Source organism: Panicum virgatum, chromosome 9K (assembly GCF_016808335.1).
Source record: "Panicum virgatum strain AP13 chromosome 9K, P.virgatum_v5, whole genome shotgun sequence".
Lineage (NCBI taxonomy): Eukaryota > Viridiplantae > Streptophyta > Magnoliopsida > Poales > Poaceae > Panicum > Panicum virgatum.
The window spans coordinates 36,621,264-36,646,917 of record NC_053144.1 but is presented as its reverse complement, the minus strand read 5'-3'; the positions used below and the strand labels follow the sequence as shown (position 1 = coordinate 36,646,917).

The following is a 25,654-nucleotide window of genomic DNA, read 5'->3' as shown; positions in this document are numbered from 1 at the left end:
GGATAATTGTCTTATTCTTCAGAATTTCTACAATGGGTTGACTCATTCATCCCGTGATCATGTGGATGCCACTGCGGGTGGAGCTTTCTTCTCGCTGACCATTGAAAGAGCTACATGATTAATTGAGAAGATGGTGTCCAACCAAGGTTGGAGCGATGATCGCCTCCAACCACGCCAGTGAGGCATGCACTCCGTCAAGGAGGCTGACATGCTCGCTATGAAGATTGATCTCCTCCTCAAGAAATTCGAGGATTATTCCCAAGATAAGGCTCAAATGCAAACACTTCAAGCCTTAGAAACTCGCATGACGTGCGTGGTCTACATGAATGTTGGACATTCAGGCGACAACTGCCCAGAAACCCAAGAAGAAGCATTGTATCTCAATGGGAACAACAATGGGTTTCGTCCACAAGGAGGTCAGGGGTGGAACCAACCACAACCATATTATAAAGGAGGTAATGGCAATTCAAATTCTTTCAATCCTAACCAACCTACCTTGAGAGATCTTGTCTACGGCCAAGTGAAGATCAATGAGTCCCTTCAGAAAAAGTTGGCCGCTACAGACAAATCGATGGAGACCATCCATGCCAAGATGGACGGATTCTCCACTGCCATCAAGAACCTGCTGAGTTTCAACAAGATGATTGAGACTCAACTAGCTCAAGTGGCTTCCGCCATGCCCTCTGCTATGGAGAATGTTATGGCGACAACGACATGAGGAGGTAAAACTACTCAAGATCCGCCTTATCCTAACCATGTTAACAGGAAGAAGGCAAGCCCGGTGGCAGAAGAACCACCTCGGGAGGAGGAACCCGACAAGGTTCATGATGGGAAAACGGCTCCGCATGAATTCTACGATACTCAAGTATTGCCGTTCCCTATGAGGGCAAAGAAGCCAAGACAGATGAGCAGTTCAACTGCTTTTGTTGAGATGATACAACAAGTAAACATCAATGTGCCCTTGATGGATGCGATGAAGGTCCCGACCTATGCTCGCTACTCAAGGACATAATCAACAACAAGCGACCGCTGCCGACTACTGAAGTAATCAAGCTCACTGAGGCATGCAGTGCAGCTATACTTCAACAATTGCCCGAGAAGAAGGATCTAGGATTCCCAACTATCAGATGTTCGATAGGGGCACAAAACTTCGACAAAGCCTTATGTGATTTAGGAGCTAGTGTTAGTGTGATGCCAAAAGCAGTCTTCGACCAACTGAATTACACAGAGTTAACACCGACACCCATGCAATTGCAATTGGCCGACTCCTCAGTACAACACCCATAAGGAATCGCTGAGCAAGTCCCAGTGAGAGTACGGGATTGTTTTGTCCCAGTTGACTTTGTGGTACTTGATATGGATAATCAGAAGGAAACTACTCTCATTCTGGGACGGCCGTTCCTCAATACAACACATATTGATGTCGGGGCTGGAGAAATCCGACTCCATATCAATGGTAAAGAGGAGAAATTTGACTTTCAACCCAAGAAGGAGTAATACTTGATGATCCGAGTCAAATTTGGTCCAAATCCTCAGAAAATCAAAGAAGTCGAAGTCACACCCCCTCAGAAAGATAGTCTTATACCTTTTATGAAGACACTTATGAAAGAAGATCCAACAAGCTCAAAAAGGTCTAAGAAGAAGGGCAAATCAAAGGTTACTACACCCGAGGATCCTATTCCTGCGCCGTCTACACCATCAAAGAAGAATAAGAAAATATGGCGCAAGAAGAACAAGAGGTCATCGACCGCTACTACTTCTCTAGGTTTGGATGAAACGACCTCAACCTGATCAGGTATGGAGAAAGGTCCTGCTTTCCGAACCCTAAACCAAGAGCTAGCTTGGGGGAGGTTCCCTCCCCTAAGTCAATTGTATTCTTTATTTGCTTTCGAATAAAATTTGATAAAAACTTCCAAAATAAAATAAATATTTACTGCTTTATTTCCCTTTCAATCATGCGCGGTAAGAATGTTTTAACTCCTTATGAATGTTGAAAGGATGAGTTTTGCTTTGTTTTACCGTGTCTATTGTGTTTAGTTTGGCAATAAGAGTTCTCTTAAGTTTAAATCTGTTGGTCATGAAAATACATTGCCAATGAACCTGAAAGTTCCGTGGGTTGCTTATGCTTGATGCAAGTCTAAGTTATTGTGAGTATAGATATGGTAAATAGAGTTGTACAAGTTTGTTCTAGTGATGCTTGAAATCTTGAGTTGTTTTCAAAAATCTAAAGAGGCAAGTTCCCTGGTGATAAGCAAGTCCTACCAGAGCCATATGTTACATTCCATGAAAAAACCTTACACATATGCTGCTTGATGTTCTGTTAAGTTTAGTCAAATTGTGTGACCCTAGTGAGATGCTTTTCATGCTTTCTCGATTATAAGCATGTACATGACCCATCCATTTGCGACATTCCGGCTCTGGGAATAAGCACCATCATCCATCCATTCCCCATCAATAAATGCTCCATGTCTTGATAATCTCTCTCGTAGAACATCCCTGAAATAAAATAAAGTTAGACTATGGTTGCCCCAAAAAGAGAAAAGATGGCATGCCAAAGAAGCACGACCCAAAAAAAAGAGAGAAAGAAAGAAAAAGAAAGGGGGTAGCCATGTCTCAAAAAAAAGACAGGGATAATTCGAGAGAGAAAACCAATGCCTTAAGGAGTAGGTCACATCCATCCATTCATCCATCTACTCATACACTTGCACCTTTTGATTGAGATTGCATGACCTGTTTCTCCATGGATCCTCTCTTTGACTTTACAATATATGGAATGCAAGTATCCCCTGTTCTTATCCTACCTTGAGCTCCACAAAGGCTTTATAGTAGTAGGAAAGGTTGAAGGCAGATACTGCCCTGGTGAGGATAATAAAAGTTGAGTGCTTCGAGAGAATCATGCTGAGAACTTTGCCATGTTTTCAAAAAACCTTCAAAAAGTATCTCCAGATGGATTGTAGATCGATGAACAAGTAAGTACTACTTTGCTCGGTACGAGCAAAGGACAGGTTGGGGGATCTTGTTGACGCTCACTAACGATTATTTCCAGGCGTCAACTTGATCAGAAAATCATGAGAGTTTGCATTTTTTACATGCATCTTTATCCAATAAAGTCCCTAAACCACACTTCACCATCTAGAAAATGCAAGTTGTGTTTTTGAGCAAATATGCAGGTTGCAAGCACACTTTGGCCCGACATAAAATCACAGAAATTATCAGAACACCAATTCAAGCTCAAATGGACCAAGTGTAGCCCAAGAACTCAGTTCAGACCACCCAAGACAATCCAAGACCAACGAGGTTCGGACAAGCCAGCCCAAGACTGCCCACCAGAGGAAGTTGGGGGTGGTTGGAGACCCTGGGCCGTCGGCCGACCACCTTGGTCGGCCGGCCAGGCCTGTGGGCCCCACCGCCTTAACCAAGCCACATGTCGCCTCCCTGTTGAGCCCTTAGGTCGGTTGCAAGGGTCTCACCTCGTGGCTTCCTGTTATAAATACAAGGGAAGGGGGTAGAGAATGAGAACACACACACACACACACACACACACACACACACACACCTCACTCACCTCTTCTCAAGTTCATCTTGCATAGTCTTTAGACTTAGTCTCAAGTTCATCTAGGAGTCATCGAGTCGCCGGAGTTGCTCGAGAGTTCTAGTATGGGTTCATCTCTATCCCTCTCTTGTAATATTCGGTTGTTTGTAATAGAATTAGACTATGGTTACCAATATCTGCTCGAAGTATGTTCTGAGTTATCGGATATATGCTTCTTGATCTAGTTGCGTTATTGTTCAATGCTTGCATTGCATGATCGCCTTGTGCTTGCGATGGTTAACATATCGACCTTAGAACTCTATCAACTACTCCAGTATTCGTATGTTTGCTCTAGTGTGATATCTGTCCATCCGGAGGGTGGGGTTCCGCGCGGGACACTAGAGTATCGCTTACTAGTGTAGACATGGTGTCTAGATTAGCTAAGAGTTGCTGGATGTCAACTATACCCACGGTTTGTAGAGGTAGCTAGAAGGTGGTGACAGCCCTGTTCGAGCACTAGTAATCCTCCACATTCGGTATGGGGGGTAGGAGGTGCATAAAGCCACCGGGGTGTACGAGCTTCTCTGATGATCTAACCATAAGATAGCATAGATATAGCTAGCCTAGCACAGTTGACTCGAGCTCTAACTTCTGCCTTGCTCCCGGCCTTTAGCATCTTTCTTATTTATTTATCTAGAAGGTAGTTTGTGTGTGTGTCACACTACCTCCTACCATGTTATATATCTTACCCCTATTTATGCAAGAGAATATCCAATCTAGATAAAGTTCATCAACTAGTCTATATCTCTTCATTCACCGTCTTCCCTACGGAAATATAAATGACACCCCGGTATACTCCTGGGTAAAATGCTACAGCGGTATTCCGTGCGCTTGCGGATTTATTCGTGGTTCATGAAATACCTACCACCCCAATTGGCGTCTGCGGGCGTCATCGTTGTTTCCCAGTGGTAACGCTAGTAGGCACCAACAGTACCTCTACTCCTAAACCCCCTAAGACAACTCTCTCTCAAGTGAGAACTCAAGCGAAGATGTTGTGGTGTGATGTGTGAAGTATGTAGTGTGTCTTTAGTTGGAGCCCCTCCCCTTGTATTTATAGGAGGGAATCACCGTCCTCTTGCCCGGGACTTGAGCCAAACCTCCATTGGGAACCAACTATTCCTTGCCACGTGTCACTGAGAGTCGGTGGGGCCTGTGGGCCGCCACCACATGGTCGGCCGACCATGGTGGTCGGCCGACCATGGGCTGAGCATGTTCGGCCTGGTTCTTGGTCTGAAGGCTGCTAGGTGAGTCCTCATGTCATATATATGGGTATGGGCTATCATGAGTCGGTTTGGGTACTCTGGTGGGCTCATAGATCCCCGTGAACGCGTCTGATTTGCTGAGAAGTTGTTGCCTCGGATCAACAACGTGTCACCTTGCTTTTGGGGTGCATTCTCCTCTCATTTCCAAGCATAGGCAATCCTTCACATAAATGTTCACCAACACTTTGTGGAATTTGTTAGCAATAACTCCTACCACTAGTGTTGACGCTCGTCTTTCATACGCTCTTGCAGGAGCTGATAGCTTGCTCGGATGGTCGGGTTTGTATCTTGATGCTTGAAGCCTGTTTTACTTGCATTTCTACCTGAATTCCAATATAGCAATATTTCTAAGAGGAAATATGGAATTGACTCTTTTTGAATAACATAGGCAGGTATGAGACTTTATTGTCATGATTTCAGGCTCCAGGTGACGCTTAAAATGAGTCGTTAGCGAGAGTCAACAACATCTCACCTTCATCTTCATCACTTGAACTTGAGTCGTCAATTGATGAGATATCTTTAATGGATGGAGCAGGAGTTGAGTGACCAAAGGGGTTCCGAGGACTCCCTTCAGCCCCACCATAAACACCATCTTGAGCAGCGGCAACTTCTACGTCTTCGGCCCCTTTCCCATCTTGAGACATCGTTGAATCCCTTAGCGGTTAAGTCTTAATAAAGAGATTAGGCTCTGATACCAATTGAAAGGATCTTGGTGATGCCTAGAGTGGGATGAATATGCAAACCTAAAAAACCTAAAAAATTCTTTGCAGCGGATCAGTCTGTCAGAACTTTCCGACCCCGTGTAGGAAGTTCCGATCCATCGGAACTTCTGACACTATGAAGGAACTTCCGACAAGAGTAAAGAATTTGAACGAATTACAAGTTTTTAGATGAACCTGTTAAGAGTGTTTGAATCAAAAGTTCGCCAATAGGTCCTAGAGTAACCTGCAAGTGAACTCACGCAACGGAACAACACAAAAAAGTAGATCGGGCTAAAATAAGCTCTAGGTCAACTAGAACAAGATATGAACAATAATAACACGTGACACGTGATTTGTTCCCGAAGTTCACTCCCACGAAGGGAGCTATGTCTCCATTGAGGAGCGCACCAAGAGCAGGGTTGTCCACTTAACCCATTCCCTCTCTCAACCAACCACAAAAGAGAGTTGAGTTACTTATTATGAAAATCCACGAAGGATTGGAGTAATACAAACTTCCCGGGGCACACACACACACACGAGAGGACGCTCCACGGGCAACACCTAACCGTCTAGAAGCAAGCTTCAAGAGTAACAACCACGAATCAATGAATGGGGATACTTCAAGTGCTCATGAGAAGAAGATGGCTTCTCAAACAAGTCAAATCTCAAGCCTCACGCTCAAATCTAGCTCTCACCTAAACCCTAGCTTGAATCACTCAAGGGTTTGGCTCTTGGAGGGAGTGGGGAGGAGTTTTGGAAGCTTGAGAGTGTGTTTGAGTCGGGGAGGAATAGCAACTAGTGAAGAGGCGGCGAAGGGGTATCTATAGGCAAGCTCCAAAAACTAGCCGTTTGACACTGGTTGTGCACTTGTCGGAACTTCCGACGCAAGTTCGGAACTTCCAATAAATTAAAATCAGCTAGACCGAGCACTCCTCATCGAGACACTCCAAAGACTCCCGATGGGGTCGGAACTTCCCCTGCCGGAACTTCCGACCCCTACTGGGAAAACAAAATTAAGTGCTAGAGTGAGTGCTTTGTGTCTCTCATGGGTAGTTAGCATTTTAACTAGTCACTTTGGCATCTGCAGACCATCTTTTTTGCATCCCTCTTAATAGTATGGTGTTTCCTATACTCAAATTCAAAATAGAAATTTATAAAATTTCTTCAATGAAGCTCATACACCGTCTTTAGAAAATATGGCGTCGTTAATTGCTCTTTTTCATTTCAATTAATTTTGAACCTGTACATTTCTACATTTCTCAATAAATGCATTAGCTCCTTAATTGCGCGTGTCATTAACACCAAAACCCACTTAGTGGGCCAAATGCACTTGTTGACACCATTTTTTGACATGCGTCAGAGTTGATAATATGACGGAGAAGGATTGGCCGATTTGAAAGAAACCCAAATATGGACAGGACTGTGGTCAGCCGATGGGTCGAAGGAATATTCCAGAAGATGTTGATCTACATGGTTTGGCTATCGGCCGATGACAGCGTTGCCAATGAGTCAGAGGGTGAGAGGAAGTTTAGATTTGATCAAGATTCTGATGATTTGGTTGTAATTTAGTATAGTTTATTTAGGAAAATTTCTTTACTTTTTAGTCAAGCAATGTGTTTGCCATAATCGGCTAGGACTTGTTAGCGTAGGCTATATATATCAGTTGAATGTGACCGGAGAAATTTGATACACATCCAATACAACAACTATATACAATTTCCTTGCACTTTACTTTTTTGTCGGCGACTTCACTATTTTTTATTTCGGCGAGTTCTTTCAAGCTGATCAAGAACGTCTCACATTCGAGCGACTTGATTTGCTAGTAAGTTCTCGTTTTACTGAGTATATCTGTGCTTTAGCTTCCGGGCATATCGTTGTGGCTTCATTAAGATCTATTCAAAAGTTATCGAATTTGTCTAGGCTTTGATCTCCGGCGCATCATTGTTTTCTCATCTAGATTTATTCACAATTTATCGATATTTGCTAGATTTATAGGTTTTTCCTTTATTTTTAGCTTTTATTAGATCTATCTGCCTTGAAACATGCGAAATCGGCTATTAACTTTGTAATATCCTTATAAATATTATAAAAGCCGGTTTAGTTTTGTTTCAGGTGATATCAAGTAGCATTATTCAAGTTACACATTCGTAGCTTCTATATTGTTACATACGTGTGATCGGTTGCTTTGAGCCGATCTTGTCATTGTAACACCCTAATTTAAATTTCAGCTTTTATTAATAAATTTAATTGGCTTTATTTAAGTTTCTAAGGTTTATTGTGTTTAGTATGGCATATAATCCAATTTTGTTCCTCAAGTAATTAAAATTTTATCATAGGTTTAATTGTTGGTGTTGCATTCATGCTGGTGCATTAATTTATTTGTTTGAGTGCTAGTTGTGAATTCAAATTTGAATTTGAATTCACCTAGTTGTGAGATAGTTTGATTTAGAAATAGAAAAGGGGAAATAGAAAGCCAACCCAGCCCAACAACCCAACCCAGCCCATCACCCTAACCAAACCAACCCACTGCGGCCCACCTCAGCCCAGGCAGCCCAGCTAGCGGCCCAACCCTTCTCCTCTTTCCCTTCTCCCACGCAGCCCGTTTCGCCCTCTTCCCGGGCCTGCTTCCATGCACCGGCCCGCGCTCTCCCGCTCAGCCCGGTGTCCCGCATCCCGCGCGGCCCAACAGCTAACACCCCCCCGCTCAACGTGTCTCCTCTCGCTGACCAGCCCGACCCACAGGTCAGGCCCGTCTCACCCGCGTTGCCCCACCGCTCTGTGACTGACACCCCGGGCCCCACTGGCAGTTTCGTCCCCTTCGTGACGCGCTCGCACAAACAGCCAGCCCGCGGCGTCCGGACGTGATCCCCGGCGACTTTCCATACCGAGCCCGGACTCCGAGATCTCCGGCACACCTCCTTTAAACCAACCCGCGACCCCCTGCGTCCCGTGCCCACCTCCGCCGCCACTCCAGAACCCTAGCACGCCGCTCGCCCTGCCCCGCCGTGCCGAGCCACGGTGCAGCCGCTGTTCTGCCACACCACCACGCCCCGGTCACCGCAAGCCATCACAGAAGCTTCGCGCGAGTCCAAGACCATCCTCGGGCCAACCCTTCTCGACCTCGGCCCCGCTCGCGCCCGAATCGACCCGGAGCAGAGCTGCAGGTAAGCGGCCACCGTCCCAATTTCTCGCTGCCACTAGTGCTCCGGCCGCCCTGAACCCCGCTGCCCCTTTGCAGTGCCCGCGCGGACCTCCTCGACGCACCCGCTGACCCGGAGGTGCCCTGCAGCGGTTCATCCTCGAGCTCCGTTCCTCTTCGCCGCCGAACTCCCTGCACGACCTCCACGCCCGATTCGAACCTCGGTGAGACACGCACCGACCTTATCTCCCTTCTGCGCTAGCTTCTGTAGCCTATAGGCCACTACGACGGTCAGAGCGCCGCACGCCGGCGAGCCCCGCCGCGCAGGGCCGCCGCTCATAGCACGCGCCACCACGAACCCCCTCCCCGAGCCCAGCCGTTGCCACGGGTGGATCATGCGTTCAACGTTGATCATCCCCGGCCAAACCCCTAGTTGATTTAGGCCCGGGAACACCCGCAAGACCGAACTCCGGCGAGCCCGTGTCGCGCCGCCGCGGAGCAGAGAGCTCCGGCGCGTTTCGCCGCCGCCGTCGCCCGCAAACCACCCTGGCCACCCGATCTTGAACCGACGCCCAGGATTAGATCTAAGATCCATCGAACCTGAGTCACTGGATCTAGATCCAATGGATCAGATCCGAAGATACCCCTTCGGCCCGGATGTTTTGCTAAAGAGCCCCTGCACTTTAGGAGAATAAACCCGAAGTCCATGTCTGTTGAAAAATAATCCCAGATCCGCCCCTGCTTTTACGTTTTACACCCAGAGTTCCTTTAAATTAGAACCCGCAGTCCACCCTTGGCAGTTTTGCGTGCTAACCCCTGCAGCTAAGGTTTAATTATGTTTTAGTCCTTGGTTTTTGCAGAAAACCCCCTGGAACCTAGTTTTTCTCGCAGATAAGCCCCTAGAACTTGTTTTTAGCCTAGATTATGCGTTTTAGCTCCGTTTTAGGCGTTCTTTATGTCCACACGATCATTGTAACTCGTAGAATAGTTTTAAACTAGTTTAGTGTGCTGTTTTTATGTATTGATGTACTGTTTCCTAGCTTTTGTTAGTGTTTGCTTGTATGTTTATGTTGTGCATTGTTTTTGGCCATGTGTTCGTGAGTAGACGTTGAGCTACCGGAGGAGCCCCAGTACCAGTACCCGGAGCAGCCGTCTTCTGACCAATTTGAGCAGCAGCAGGAGCAGTACGAGGAAGGCAAGTATAACATGAACAACACCTATCACTTTAAATACATTTTCATACTGCATTTTAATACTGTATGCCTATAAGGACTTTCCTAGCCACTTTGTATCCTTTAAATATATCCTTTGGGTTGCATTTTGGTTAGTTGTGCTAGGTGCTGTGCTATAACACACTTGGTCCTTTTTAATTAATATGATTAATGGTTTATGCAACTTAATTCTGGGAGTGGCCCTCTGTGCTTCGTGCTTGGGTGGCTCACGTCTCGTTAAAATATGTTTTGTTAGAAACATGGTTTAGGGGGCCAGCACGGTGCTTAGTGCTTGGTTGGCCACTCTCCATAATGACTGGTACATAGAGCGACAACCTGGGACAACAGTGCTACCACAAGACTGGAATGGGACGGTCTTGGCGTAATAATTAGGTCTTTTTGGTTTGGAGTAACTTACCTGCGGGGTAGGGGCGGTAAGCTTCTATGGCCCTCGTGCTGAGTGGCCTCGTCTGTGCTTCGTGTCTTGACGCCCACTAGACCTGCTCCATAGTCGCCGATCCACCCTCGCAGTTACTCCCTACCAACGAGATTCTTTATAAAGGCCTCGTAGTGAGTTTGCTAGTCATCTCACCTAAGGAAGTGTGATGAACAACTAGCGTAGCTCACGACTTGTGGGTAAAGATGTGCAACCTCTGCAGAGTGTAAAACTGGTATACTAGCCGTGCTCACGGTCATGAGTGGCCCAGATCCTCCTTTTGGTTAGTGGGGTTATCTTCCTTTGACGAGGCAGGTTTCCCCGGGTGGCTTGGTTCGGTTTGGTTCTCAGTAGTTCTTAATTAATTTTGATTAATTATTATGTAACTGGGTTAATGGTAATTCATCAACCTGTAGTAAATAGCTTTAATAAAATTTTGCCAACACTTAAAAGCTAATGCAGTTGAGTCAGCCATCCTTAGAGCCTCATAGTTTGTGTTATACTTGTTGAGTACAAGTTGTGTACTCACTCTTGCCTCTTCTCTATTTTTTCCTCTTGGATACGCTACTGCTGCTCAGTTCCTGCGACATGAGGGAGTTCGCTCAGCGCTACCAGGACTACGAGGACTTCTAGGCGTTCATCTCCCAGTCGACGTCCCTATGACGCCCTGCTCAGCTTCGGGAGTTTTTATCGTATTTGTACTTCGCTTCCGCTGTACCAGACATTTGTCATTAATGTAATAAATAATATTCATACTCGCTTTATTATATCTTTTTATGTGATATGTGCTGTGATATACTGTTCATTCTGTTGTATATATGTGTGACTTGATCCTGGCACGTATATGATTGCTCGGTTTATGTCCTTTTATAAACCGGGTGTTACAGTCATTTTCTGTATCAGTCGATTCCCTGATACACCTCTCTACCTTGTGCCCGCATTAAGTATCTTTTTGTTGTTTTCTCTATCGGCAAAGCCTGCTGATATGTCCACACGAGAGTTATTCGGAATTCCAGCCGATACGCTCTCCAATTTAACGTTTGCTTATTCGTTGTCAATTGCAGGTCAAATTGACTGGCACGCTTGGTTTACTTTTCGGAGCTTGGCGAACAGATGCCTTTGGATTCCAGTGTGTTAATTTTTTGCATCAAAACATCTTTTGGCACGCCCGGTAGGACAAGAAACTTCAACATGACGAAACCCGCAGATGTAGCTGGTGTCAGTGAGGACAACTATGTCTCTGTTGACGAGGACAAGCTTAAAGAAGAGCAAAAGCAGGTACTGTATGACTTCGTAGAAAAGTTCAAGCACGAATGTCTCAAGTCATACAGTGTTACCGGATCTGGTGAGGTTATTAAGAAGTTTGAGTTCCCAGTACCTCAGCCATTGATAGAAGCACAACGTGACAACAAGATGATAGACATGGTTTATCAAGCCATGGGTTAAGCATTCATCAATAGTGCACCTGTCGTGACAAAAACTGTGCACAATGCGGTGCTCAAGATGGTTGGGGCAACCCAAGGCTACGAAGGACCACGCTACATACAGCCTAGTCAGATGAATTTTGCTCCTATAGGGTCAACTACCACAATAGCTCCATCAGCCTCAGCTGGCCGATCGGAAGAAAACAATGGTCAGGTGTCCTCGCAAACTATCAGTGTGACATCATTGCCCCAAACAAATCCTGTTTTCTCAACTGCACCACCGGTTACCACAGAGGTTCAAGGTGGATCTGCCTCGGGATTCCCACTCGGATGGGATCCGATGACTGGAATTGGCATGCCGCCGGAATTCTTTATTCCGTCATCGATAGGACAATTTGGTGCATCGGCTACTCAGCCGATGGTTCATCAGCAGAGTGCACCGCCGGCAGTACAGCCTACATCACAGAACACATTACTTCCGCAGATGGCCGCACAGTTCAACGCATCAGCGCCATTGCCGATGACTCCACAGCAACATCTTGCACTATTCCTTCAACCCAAGACTCCTACAGAGGTTCCGATTTCAAGATCTCCTCATCAGGGTGGCGTGAATTGGGTGTTTCATGATCACATGACAGGACTATTGCGACATGTCAACATGTCGTACATGGATCCCACGGCCTAGCAGTCAGCTAGTCCATCAGCTCCACAACAGACGGCTACGTCTGCATTGACGCTATACCAAAAGCCGCCTAACCAGATGGATCATTAGATACCACAGATGGCATCGGCAAATCAACCGATGACCCCTACTTCACCCCAACTTGTGGCAACTACAAGGCCAACGGTTCTGGTCTCTCCGCAGCAAGCACCGGCAGTTGACCAGCAGGTTGACTGGGCTACCAAAATAGCTGGAGTGATGAGGGAACAATTCAGATTAAGGCCAAAGCAGTAGTCCATTATGTATAGAACTCCATATCCTCCGTCTTATGATCACATTCCTTTCCCACACAAGTATAAGGTTCCTAATTTCACCAAGTTTTCAGGACAAGGGGATGTTTCTACTGTGGAGCACGTTAATAGATTCATCTTGTAGTGTGGAGAAGCAGCCAATTAGGACCCACTCAGAGTCCGATTATTCTCCATGTCTTTGTCTAGATCGGCCTTTGCTTGGTTTACAACGCTTCCAGCTAATTCTATATTGTACTGGGCCGATTTGGAGAAGCAATTCCATCAGTTCTTCACCTCTGGAGTTACAGAGCTGAAGTTGACAGATTTAACAAGTTTAAGGCAGAGGAATGATGAATCAGTGGCTGCCTTCATACATGTTGGCGCCTACTAGCGTCACCACCGGGAAACAGCGATGATGTCCGTAGACGCCAATTGGGGTGGCAGGATGTTGACGCTCACTAACGACCATATCTAGGCGTAAACTTGATCAGAAAATCATGAGAGTTTGCATTTCTTATACGCATCTTTATCCAATAAAGTCTCTAAACCATAGTTCACCTTCTAGAAAATGCAAGTTGTGTTTTTGAGCTAATATGCAGGTTTCAAGCATACTTTGGCCTGACATAAAATTATAGAAAATATCAGAGCACAGATTTAGGCTCAAATGGACAAGTGTAGCCCAAGAACCTTAGCAAATCCACTTAAGACAGGCTCTACCCCATTGTTCAGACAAGAGAAGGCCCAGACAAGCCCAGTAGTGAAAGGTTGGGGGTGGTTGGCACCACTGGGTGGCCGGCCGACCACCCTGGTCGGCCGACGGCCCAGTGGGCCCCACCGCCTTACTCCTTACCCCATGTCGGTTCTGCAAGGAAGATGCCGTGGCTCCCTCCTATAAATACAAGGGGGGTAGTGATTAGAGACACACACTCACCTCTCTTCTCAAGTTTATCTTGTATAGCCTTTAGGCATAGTGGAGTTTAGGAGAAGTCTAGGAGTCATTGAGTCACCGGAGTTGCTCGAGAGTTCTGGTATGGGTTCGTCTCTAGCTCTCTCTTGTAATATTCGGTCATTTGTAATAGAATTAGACTATGGTTACCGATACCTGCTCGAAGTATGTTCTGAGTTATCGGATATATGCCTCTTGATCTGGTTGTGTTATCATTTGATGGTTACATTGCGTGATCGCCCTGTGCTTGCGATGGTTAACATATCGTCCTTAGAACTCTATCAACTGCTCCAGTATTTATATGTTTGCTCTAGTGTGATGTCAGCCCATCCGGAGGGTGGGGGCTCCGCGCGGGACACTAGAGTATCTCTTACTAGTGTAGACATGGTATCCAGATTAGCTAAGAGTTGCTGGATGTCAACTATACCCACGGTTTGTAGAGGTAGCCGGCAGGTGGTGACAGTCCTGTTCGTGCCTTAGTAATCCTCATTGTTCGGTATGGTGGGTAGGAGGTGCATAAAGCCGCCGGGGTGTACGGGCTTCTCTCGTTACTTCGATAGCGGTCTCTCTGTTGTGTAGTTTAATCTCTGATGATCTAACCATAAGATAGCATAGATATAGCTAGCCTAGCACAATTGACTCGAGCTCTAACTTCTGCATTACTCCCGGCCTATAGCATCTTCTTTTCTTTTATTTATCTTGAGGGCAGTTGTGTGTGTGTCACACTACCTCCTACCATGTTATTTATCTTACCCCTATTTATGCAAGAGAATATCCAATCTAGATAAAGTTCATCAACTAGTCTATATCACTTCACTCACCGCCTTCCATGTGGAAATATAAATGACATCCCGGTATACTCTCGGGTAAAATGCTACAGCGGTATTCCCTGTGCTTGCGGATTTATTCGTGGATCATGAAATGCCTGCCACCCCAAATTGGCGTCTGCGGGAGTCATCGCTGTTTTCCCGGTGGTGACGCTGGTAGGCGCCAACAAGCATTTTTGGTGCCATTGACGGGGGAGGCACGGATTGAAGTATATAGACAAAGTTATGAACAAAATCAAAATTGGTATTCGCTTGCTAAACATGCTAACTTGGCTTTGTTTTCATGTCTTTGTTGATAAGAAAACAGGGTAGTGTATGACCGGTTTCGACTTGCCGCAAAACTTTCATTCCGATCCAAAGTCACTTTTGAGGAGGACTCGAGCTCGTCTCATATCACCTCGGAGACCACTTTCGGCAACCGAACTAGTCATCACATCGTCGTCAGCTTCGCAAGCTATGGCCCAGAAGACACTTCGTGATTACTCTGCTCCGTTTGCTAACCAGGTTAACACCGGAGGGGAATTTTTCGAGATCAAGACGGGTCTCATTACGATGGTGCAGGCCAGCCCTTTTTGTGGTAAGGACAATGAGGATGCCAGCGCTCATCTCCAACAGTTTGTGGAGCTCTACAGTACTTTTGTTATCAAGGGTGTATCGCAACATGCAATCCGGCTCCATCTGTTTCCGTTCTCTCTCTTGGGGAGAGCGAAGCAATGGTTTTATGCTTACAAGGCCGCTGTGGACACTTGGGACAAATGTGCCATGGCGTTCCTCGCGAAGTTCTTCCCGACGGGCAAAACCAATGCTCTTCGTGGAAGGATTTCGAACTTCCATCAGGCATCAAATGAGTCAATTCCTGAAGCTTGGGAGAGACTTCAGGAGTACATTCTGGTGTGTCCGCACCATGGAATAAACAAATGGCTCATCCTTCAGAACTTCTACGATAGGTTGACTCAATCATCCCGTGATCATGTGGATGAAGCTGCAGGTGGTGCTTTTTTCTCGCTGACAATTGAAAGAGCTACATCATTAATCGAGAAGATGGTGTCCAACCAAGGTTGGAGCGATGATCGCCTCCAACTAGACAGTGAGGCACGCACTCCGTCAAGGAGGCCGACATGCTCGCTATGAAAATTGATCTCCTCCTCAAGAAATTCGAGGATTATTCCCAAGATAAGGCTCAAATGCAAACACTTCAAGCCTTGAAAACTCCCATGACATGCGAGGTATGCGGGAATGTTGGACTTTCGGGTGATAATTGCTCGGAAACCTGAGAAGAAGCATTATATCTCAATGGTAACAACAATAGGTTTCGTCCACAAGAAGGTCAGGGGTGGAATCAACCACGCCCATATTATCAAGGAGGTAATGGCAATTCAAATTTTTTTAATCCTAACAACCTACCTTGAGAGATGTTGTCTACGGCCAAGCGAAGATCAATGAGTCCTTTCAGAAGAAGTTGGCCACTACAGACAAATCTATGGAGGCCATCCATGCCAAGATGGACGGATTCTCCACTGCCATCAAGAACCAGCTGAGTTTCAACAAGATGCTCGAAACTCAATTGGCTCAACTAGCTGCTGCTACCCCTGCTACTGAATTAGGGAAGATTCCGGGGCAACTCGAATCAACTCTAGAGAGTGTCAATGTCATAAATGCTATGTGGAAAGAACCACTTAGCAGGACACCCCTCAGCTATGCAAAGAAGCTTACATGCCCCAGAAGAGGTGCGTGGGGAGAATTAGCAGCTACAGTACGACAAGATCCTGGAAGCCCAGTGATCAATTGCTCAATCTTTGATTGTGAATTTGATCATGCTCTATGCGACCTTGGAGCCAGCGTCAACATCATGCCCAAGGTAACATTCGAGAAGTTATGCTATCCATCACTTTCCCCTACTACCATGTTGTTCAGCTGGCAGACTCCACCGTGAGATATCCCGAAGGAGTGGTAGAAAATCTTATGGTGAAAGTCAGGAATGCCTTCATATTAGTGGACTTCGTAGTCCTCGATATGGAAGGAGATCTTGGGATCCCGCTCATACTTGGGCGCCCGTTCCTCAAGCACACAAATGCCAGAATTGATGTAGGAGCAAGAAAAATCAGCCTCTGCATCATGGGAAAGACCATGAAGTTCAAATTTTAAAATAAAAGGGAGTTATTCCTGATTCATGAGGATAGCAAGAAACAGGGGTTATGGGCAGAACCCAGCTAGAATGATCAAGACCATCACTCTCCTTCCAAGCCTGCCTGGGAAGATTGGGAGATCCATACTCCCCCAGCTGAGCCAGTGGAAGACGACCAGAAGATCCCTGATTTCATCACCAATACAGTATGTGAAGATCTGGAAATCGTCTATCCTATGCCCGAGGATTCTATTCCTGTGCCGTCTATGCCACCAAAGAAGAACAAGAAGGTATGGCGCTAGAAGAAAAAGACGTCATCGACTGCTACTACTTCTCCAGGTACGGACGAAACGACCTCAACCTGATCAGGTATGGAGAAAGGTCCTGCTTTTTCGACCCTAAATCAAAAGCTAGCTTGGGGGAGGTTCCCTCCCCTAAGTCAACTGTATCCTTTATCTATTTTATGAATATAATTTGATAAAAACTTCAAAAATAAAATAAATATTTAGTGCTTTATTTCCTTTTTATCATGCATTGTTGTAACACCATAATTTAAATTTCAGTATTTAATAATAAATTTAATTGGCTTTATCTAATTTTCTAAGGTTTATATGCTTAGTCTTGCATTTAAATTAATTTTCTTTCCTAAGTAAGTAAAATTTATCATAGGGTTAAAATGTTTCTGCATTCATGATGGTGCATAAGTTTTATTTGGTTGAGTGCATAGGAGTTGAATTCAAATAGTTTGAGTGGTGTTTCAAAAAGAAAAGGAAAAGAATAGGAAATAAAGGAAAACCAATAGGAACAGTAAACCCAGCATCCAGCCCGTTTAGCCCAGTGGCCCAGCCTGGAAACCCTTCCAGCCCAACCCGCTCCTTTCCTTTTCCCCGTTCGACCCGCTCCACCTCTCTCCCTCTCTTCCCTGGCGCGGCCCAGTTTTTCCCCATGCCCCCGCCTCAGCCCGCTCCTGCGTCCCACACCCCGCCGTGGCCCTTTCCCCCCTCGACCTGCTCTGCGCTCCGCCTATGCCCAGCAGTGCGCGCTCACCAGCACCCGCGCTTCCCGCTCACTCAGCCCAGCCGCGACGCCGCGCGTCTCCCCGTCCAACTAGCCCCACCTGTCGGCGCCCGTTCACCCGCAGCCACGCGTCAACCGCGCTTCTTCTCTCAGACCGAGCGCGCCTGTTAGCCCCGCGACCCGCTGATGAGCCGGACCGACCTGACATCTCCGTCTCTCTCGCTGAGATCCCCACTCCGCGCCCCGCTGCACTGCGCCACATCATCCCGGCGTCCACGCCGAGGATCCACGGGCCCTTGCCTTCTTAAACGCCCCAGCCCGCAACCCCTGGAACCCCAACCCTCACATCCGCTGCCCCACAACCCTAGCACAGAACTGCTGCGTTCCCGAAGTTGGAGCAGGGGACCAGCGCCGTCGTGGTCCCACTGTTCCACTGCTGTTCCACCACCGCTCCGCCTCCGCAAGTCGACGCCGCGGCTTCGCCTTGGAGTCAGGAGCGCCATCGACCTCTTCTTCCCCGACCCCGACCCTGCACTGCATGGGAATTTCCGTGTGCACGCTCCGTCGAGCCGCATCTCCGCCGCCAGAATTCCAGTGCTGCGTCAATGTTCTACATCAACGTGGTCCCGCTGCAACTTCCCGTGGTTGTAAGGGACACACCGGACCCCTCGTTCCCTTGCTTTATCCCTCCGTGCGCGTAGAATGCCTCGCCATAGTTGACAGCGCCGCCACGCCATAGCGGCCGCACTGCTCCGCACACGGCCATGCCAATCCATAGCCCTGGAAAGGTTAGTTTCAACGCGTAGATGCTTTCTAGTGCCGAATCAAGCCCGAAGCGGGGCCAGAACTGCGTGAACGCAGCTCGCCGGCAACCCAGTGCCGCCCCTCACCACGGCACGCCACACCCGGGCTCTGACCCGCTCCCTCGAGTGCCCAGAATGGTTCGCCGTCGCGCGTACTCCATCCCAGGTCAAACCTCACTCGAGATTGAAGCCCAGAACACCAGAAACGCCGAACTCCGGTGAGCTTCCGAGCTGCGCTGCCGCGGAACCCCGGACTCCGGCGACTAATGCCGCCCTCCCTCGCACACACCGCACGCGAACCGTCCGATCGGCAACGGACGCGCCAGATTAGATCTAGCGTAACGTTTCGCCGGTCTTTTAGCTAAAGAGCCCTCGGGTTCTTCCCGAATCAACCCGCGGTCCTTCTCAGTTCAAAAGAATTTCCAGAAAGGCCCAGTTTTTAATGTTTAGACCCCTGCTGTTGTCCCTTTTTGAACCCGCAGTCCAGCCAATGTAGTTTTGCGTGTTAGCCCCTGGATCTACCCATTAATTATGTATAGATCCCTGGTTTTTTGCAGCAAACCCCTGGAATCTCTGTTTTTCTTGCAGAAAAGCCCCTAGACCTTGTTTTAGCTCTAGTTTTTGCGTTCTAGCTCCGTTTTAGGTGTTCTTTATGTCCACGCAATTGTTGTAACACGTAGAATAGTCTTAGCTTTGGTTTGTTTGCTGTTTTTATGTATTGTTGCATTGTTTCTTAGTGTTTTCCTTTGTTTGCATGTATGTGTATGTGCTGGACTTGTTTTGGCATTGCGATCGTGAGTAGACGTTGATCCTTCGGAGGAGTACCAGTACCCGGAGCAGCCACCGTCTTCACAGCAGTTTGAGCAGCAGGAGAACTTTGAGGAAGGCAAGTATAACATGAACTCCACCTATCACTTTTAAATACAATTTCATACTGCATTTAAATATTGTATACCCATAAGGATTTTCCTAGCCACTTTATATCCTTTATATATATCCCTTGGGTTGCATTTTTTGGTTAGTTGTGCTAGGTGCCGCACTATAACACACTTGGTCCTTTTTAATTAATTTGATTAATGGTATATGCAACTTAATTCTGGTAGTGGCCCTCTGTGATCTGTGCTTGAGTGGCTCACGTCTCGTTAAAAATTGCTTTTTCTAGAAACATGGTTTAGGGGGCCAACACAGTGCTTGGTTGGCCACTCTCCCTAAGGACCGGTTCATTGAGCGACAACCCGGGACAACAGCGCTACCACAAGACTGCAATGGGACGGTCTTGGCTTACTAATTAGGTCTTTTTGGTTTGGAGTAACTTACCTGCAGGGCAAGGGTGGTAAGCTTCAATGGTCCCTGCTCCTCCGGCTTGGTCTATGCTTCGTGTCTTGTACCCCCGTGAGGTGGGCCCATCGTCGCGGATCCAACTCTTCGCGGTTGCGCCTTACCAACGAGATTCTTTGTAACGGCCTCGTAGTGAGTTTGCTAGCCATCTCACCTACGGAAGTGTGATAAACAACTAGCGTAACTCACAACTTGTGGGTAAAGATGTGCAACCTCTGCAGAATGTAAAACTGGTATACTAGCCGTGCTCACGATCATGAGCGGCCCAGATCCTCCTTTTGATTAGTGGGGTTATCTTCCTTTGATTAGGGGTGTTCCCCGGGTGGTTTGGTTTGGTATGGTTCTCAGTAGTATCATAATTAATTCTGATTAATTACTATGTAACTGGGGTATGGTAACTCATCAACTTGTAGTAAATAGCTTTAATAAAATTTTACCAAGATTAAAAGCTAATGTAGTTGAGTCAGCCAACCTTAGAGCCTCATAGTTTGTGTTATACTTGTTGAGTACAAGCTGTGTACTCACTCTTGCCTACTCTACCCTTTTTCCCTTGTTATTTTTGGGGATACTCTACTGCTGCTCAGTTCCTGCCAAAGTGGAGGAGTTCACCCGGAGCTACCAGGAGTACGAGGACTTCTAGGCGTTCGTCTCCTAGTCGACGTCCTTGTGGCGCCCAGCTTCCGAGAGTTTTTGTATTTGTTTTTACGCTTCCACTGTATCAGACATTTTGTCATTCATGTGATAAATAATATTCGTACTCGCTTTATTATATCTTTTTACGTGAAATGTGCTATGATATATTGTTCATTCTGTTGTATATACATGTGACTTGATCCTAGCATGTATATGATTGCTCGGTTTATGTTCTTTTAGAGTAGTATCAGAGCTATATTGACTGTAGGGCGAAAGCCTAGATAGAACTGGTCGAGTTTTAGGTCTTCTTCTCTCTAGCCTTGTCTGCTGAAACTATTTTGCTATTATATTCCTTGAATTATAAGATATTTACTCGTCTTGCCTTGATTTTTCTCTATAGAATAGTTTACGTAGATTCTGGCCTAAAGTAAGTCAACTAACCATCATAGGTGTAAGCTAAATGACCCCTTTATAATAGCATGATAGAACGTTCTTCGACATGTTGTGTTAGTCGAGTTGTGTGCTAAGCTCGGCTAAAGTATAAATTTGTATGCTTGTGATTATGCAAATGTTTGATTTGGATTTTGGTTGATTGCATAGCTTAGTAGTTAAATTTGTTTAATGAAAATCAGTCTTAAGTTAAAGTTAATTAATTAATAAAATGAGTTAGATCGTTGGGGGTAAAACCATACACTCTGTTTCCCTCTATCTTATCATGCCTTGGGTTTCTCCTGTCTTGCTTGTTGAGAAGAAGGATATTGCGAAGAGGATGTGATATCCAGGGATCCACCGACGAGGACGTCAGTTTCTGTAAGGGGGTAGGGATGTGACACCCCGGCCTACAGATAGTACAGGAGAATTTAAGAATCTCTTGGAGGAGGCAGAAGAGTTATGCTATAGCTCCCTTTTTCGAGTTATGTAACACCTATCTGGAGTTAGCAGCAATGATGCATGGGCAGTGTTGTCTAAATAAGATAGAACCTTAGATAGTGGGGTTTTCTCTCTTCTTTGACCTTACCAATCTATGTTTCCTCTTTACCCCAGCTCAGATGTCAGCTGAACAAAACAACCTTGGAGACAGTGCAATGGGTGATGGTGTTCATGCAACAGTTTCCGTGGAGCAGCCGATAACGGTACAAGATCAATCTTCGCAAACAACATACCACCCGAAGAATGGTGAGAAAGCTTGCTCGTGTTGCCAATTCTATGGCGTTCCTTGTCATCAAGTTCGTATGACTGAAGATGAAGCCACAACTAGGAGGAACCAGAGGTTGTTCTCCAATACAAAGAGAAAGATGTCACATCAAGAGCAGCTAGCAGAGGATTTCCTTTTCCTTGACTCCCCATAGGTCAATGAGCTACAGACCATCCAGAAGAGAAAGGATCCTGAGTGCTCTAGAGATACACAGGTCAAGAACCAAGCACTTTATGATTATGTTGATGGGTTGACTATAACTATGAATGTGATTCAGCCACGCGGTCGCAAGGAGTCCAAAAAGCAAGCAGCAGAAATAATGCAAGATGTGATGTTAAGTTCACTGGGAGGTCAACCAAGTAGCGCCATTCACCGCCGCCGCATGTGCTACCAATGCGGAAAAAAGGTCATTATGCCAAAAGTTGTCCACAGAATCATCTGTTACCGGTAGCACCAGTCCAGGACCTTTCACCAATCCCGCGTACCAGTGGTGACGAGACCCACCTTATTTCCGGGAACTGCTCCAAGCAGGGTGTCCAGAATGATCAGGATCAGCAGCAGGTGATACCAGTGTGTAGTGATCGTACAAAGCATGAGCAATCCAAGGAGGGACCAAAAGAGTACCTCCAGGGTAGAGTTCACCATGTGTCCGCAGAAACCATTCGGGATGATAGTTCGGTCATTCTTAGTATGCTTCCAGTCAACTCTTTTCCAGCCTCAGTGTTGATAGATCCTCATGCTACACATTCATTCATCAGCACATAGTTTGCTGCTAAGCATGAGATATTGAAGCTTCCCTTGAGGAAGAGAATGGTCGTCAAATCATCAGGAAAAGAACAAATCTCCAGTTACATATGTCCTCAAATCAGCATGAGGGTAGGCGAGGCAACCTTCCCTGAGGACCTTATTGTAATGGAGTTGTTGTCGGTCGAAACCCACCGGCGAGTAGCGACAGGCAACACGAAGAGCCGGGAGGTTGCCGGGGCGCTGGCAGGCACTGCTCCCTCGTCGACGGCCCGCAATTCCAGCACACGCCGTGGCTTATGAAGACGCAGGGCGTGCCACCTAACCTATACCCGATCAGGAAGGTGCGAACGTGCTTGCAACGATTTGCCTGCATACACAAACACGTGGAAAAATAAGTCCGAGCCGTGGTCAGCTCCCCGGGATGACTCTTGCATCGGCTTTAAAGAGCCGATCGAGTCCCGGTGTCAGATTGGATCTGTTTGCATCCGGATATTGGTGAATAAAGTAAATAACTATAAAGCTGCTTCAATTAAATCTAACTAATCTAATCCATGACGGTAAAAGCTTCACTGTTAGATCGGAACATCCTACATGTGATTGGGACTAATTAAGGTAACAGATAGCTAAACCATAACCCAAAACAGAGGCCTAAGAACTAGCAAGAGCCGATTCCCGGAACAATCCCTATTAAGGCTAAGATAAAGCATCTAGTACACCACCGGATCATCCAACCCGTTTGCAAGGCCTAATCTAACAGATATTACGCCAACTCTTAAAGATAAGAGCAAACCATAACAGATTAGATCTACTAGACATAAAAAAAGCAGGGTATTGTCTTTACGCAGCTAACTCTATGCAACAAGAGCTAGTATAGGATGATGACATGATCGCGTAAAGACAACATGATATTCGTAGATGATAAGCAACAAAGCATAACAGATCTACTAAAAGCCATGCTACGAACATCAAGATAACTAGTACTACTCGCCATAAAAAATGCTTCAGTACGAGTAATACCAAGGTAAAAGCAAGAACAACACTGCCCTGATCGCGAGAAGCGATCAGGGCAGCATGGCGCTTACTTGGATGAAACCCTAAGATTAGGGGTGGCGATGCGCCAATAGTTGTTGTTTGCGAGACGTGATGATGTTCTTTTTCTCATGAATAACATAGGGTACATATTTATAGTCTGGAGACTTGGGAAACAATCTAAACTAATCTTGTCCCGATCGGACTCTATCTTTAATCTTAAACTAAATCTAAAGATACATGGCCCATGTGGCCCAAATGCTCACGAAGGAGCCGATTTACAAGCCTTCTTCAATCTTCTGCTGTAAGCCCATCTTGCTTTCGGCCCATAAATTAATCCTATTAATTTATGGCGATAACACATGCCCCCCTGGTTTTGGCAATTATAGTTCCAAAACCACTCCGTCGCTTCATCTTCCCATTAATGCTCATTAAAACACACTGCAACTACCAAGGAAGACGCAACGTCTCTGCAACTGGCTCCTCATAGAACGTGAAACGGCCGATCCGTCTTCCATCTTTTCACTATTTAATCTCACCCCGAATCGGCTCTTCTTCACGGCAAACTCCTTCCTCCCAAAGCCAAATAGCGCAGAAAACCCCACTCCTCTGCCAGCCATGGCGATCTCTTCTTCCTCTGGCTCCAACTCCTTCGGAGATTCCTCTTCTTCCTCTTCTCCCTCTTCTTCTTCTTCCCTTTCCGCCTCCTCCATCGATTCTATCTCGGAGAGCCGAGAGCCGACTCCCGAATGGGACCCAACAGCAGCCTACGAGGCACCGGCTCCTCTGCACTGGGATGCAGAGGAGTTCGACTTCGGGACTGTCTCCGAGGAGGACGAGCCCGAAACTGAAGGAGAGGAAGACCTCCAGTTCCTGTTCCAAGAGGAACTGGAGAACAGCGAAGACGACGGCTTCTCTTGGGAGGGAGCCGACTCCTCCCAAGAGATCGACTCCTCCTCCAGCGACGACACGGCGGCAGGAGGAAACCCCCACCAATTCCTCAAAGCCCCCACGGAGGGAAGCGAAGAAGGAAGCAGCAGCAGCGGCGGATGAACCAGCAGCAGTACCGACGATGACGACAACAGCGGCAGCGACAACGACGATGACGACGGTGGAGACACATCGGCGCGAAGCCCCAAGCGCCGTAGGCACACAGATACCTACGATTGGTAGATGTAGGTAGCATCGTAGGGGTAGGATCACAAAGCCGAAGGATTAATTCCTTTGTAACAATCGGCTTTCCCTTGTAAAAAACCTTTCTTTTAATGAAATCGATTTCCTTAAATTATTGTATATCCGTTTACTTTCCAAAAAGCCGATGGCAATGCATCAGGCTTCTATAAATATCCAAGAGCCAACGAAATTCAAACTAGAAGCAACCCGCATAAGAGTAGAGTATCACTTCCACCTTGAACCGAACTCGAAACAAGCTCTCAAATCCGAACGTAATTCGAAAACCCAGCTCTACAAATTCGAGCAAGAACTCCTCAAGCATCCAGAATTCGAATCAGAGCCCATAGCAACCAAACCCCAAGTCAACGGATCTGAACCATGGCATACTCTATAGCTCATACAACAAATTCTGCAATCGGTGATGCGGCAATCTGCAGCCTAAAGGTAATATTCGGCCTAATCCTTTAGTTTCCCTCGGCTCATTAAGCCTCTGAAACACTAAACTCTGAAACATGACACCATATGCATACTTCTGAATTTCTGAACTTCAGGTGTCAGACATCCTTCTGCCGCATCCTTCCAATCCAAAATCTTTTTGTCTTGGCCCACGAACCTATGAAAATCCCATAGATTTGATCTCTTGTGAAGCAAATAGAATCCCTTTCATGAGTCAAAACATTGATTTGAACCTCTGGGCCGACTGCTTAAGAGCCTGGCCCAACCCTCCTGAGAGCTGGATTACATGGTACAGCAGAGTAGCAAAAGCTTATATGCCCTTGTGGCAGGATTTGAACATAGCCGATGCACTTAGCTTATCATTATCACCCTTTGACAAAGATGAAAACCTTCTGAAAACCATCGGATATTTCTGGTCCGATGCTCTAAACTGTTTCCTCTTTGGTCATGGACCCATGACTCCCACTCTGCTAGATGTCACCATGATCACTGGCCTAGACATTGGATCTCCTAATCCAGCTGCCCACAAAATGGCAGAAGTCCCCTTCAAACTTTCTTCCAAGGTTAACTGCACAAACTGGGGCACTTACATGAATCAGCACATGAAAACAAAAGGCCCAGTGACTGAAAAGGAACACACAGCCTTCTT

The 25,654-nt window shown here is 46.5% G+C and overlaps 1 non-coding gene across 1 annotated transcript; it reads right to left on the bottom strand.

The window, feature by feature from the left end:
* Nucleotides 1-15,293: 15,293 nt before the first annotated feature.
* LOC120653155 lies at nucleotides 15,294-15,400 on the bottom strand. Its single transcript, XR_005666835.1, has one exon. It is a non-coding gene; the product is annotated as a small nucleolar RNA R71 (small nucleolar RNA).
* Nucleotides 15,401-25,654: the final 10,254 nt, after the last annotated feature.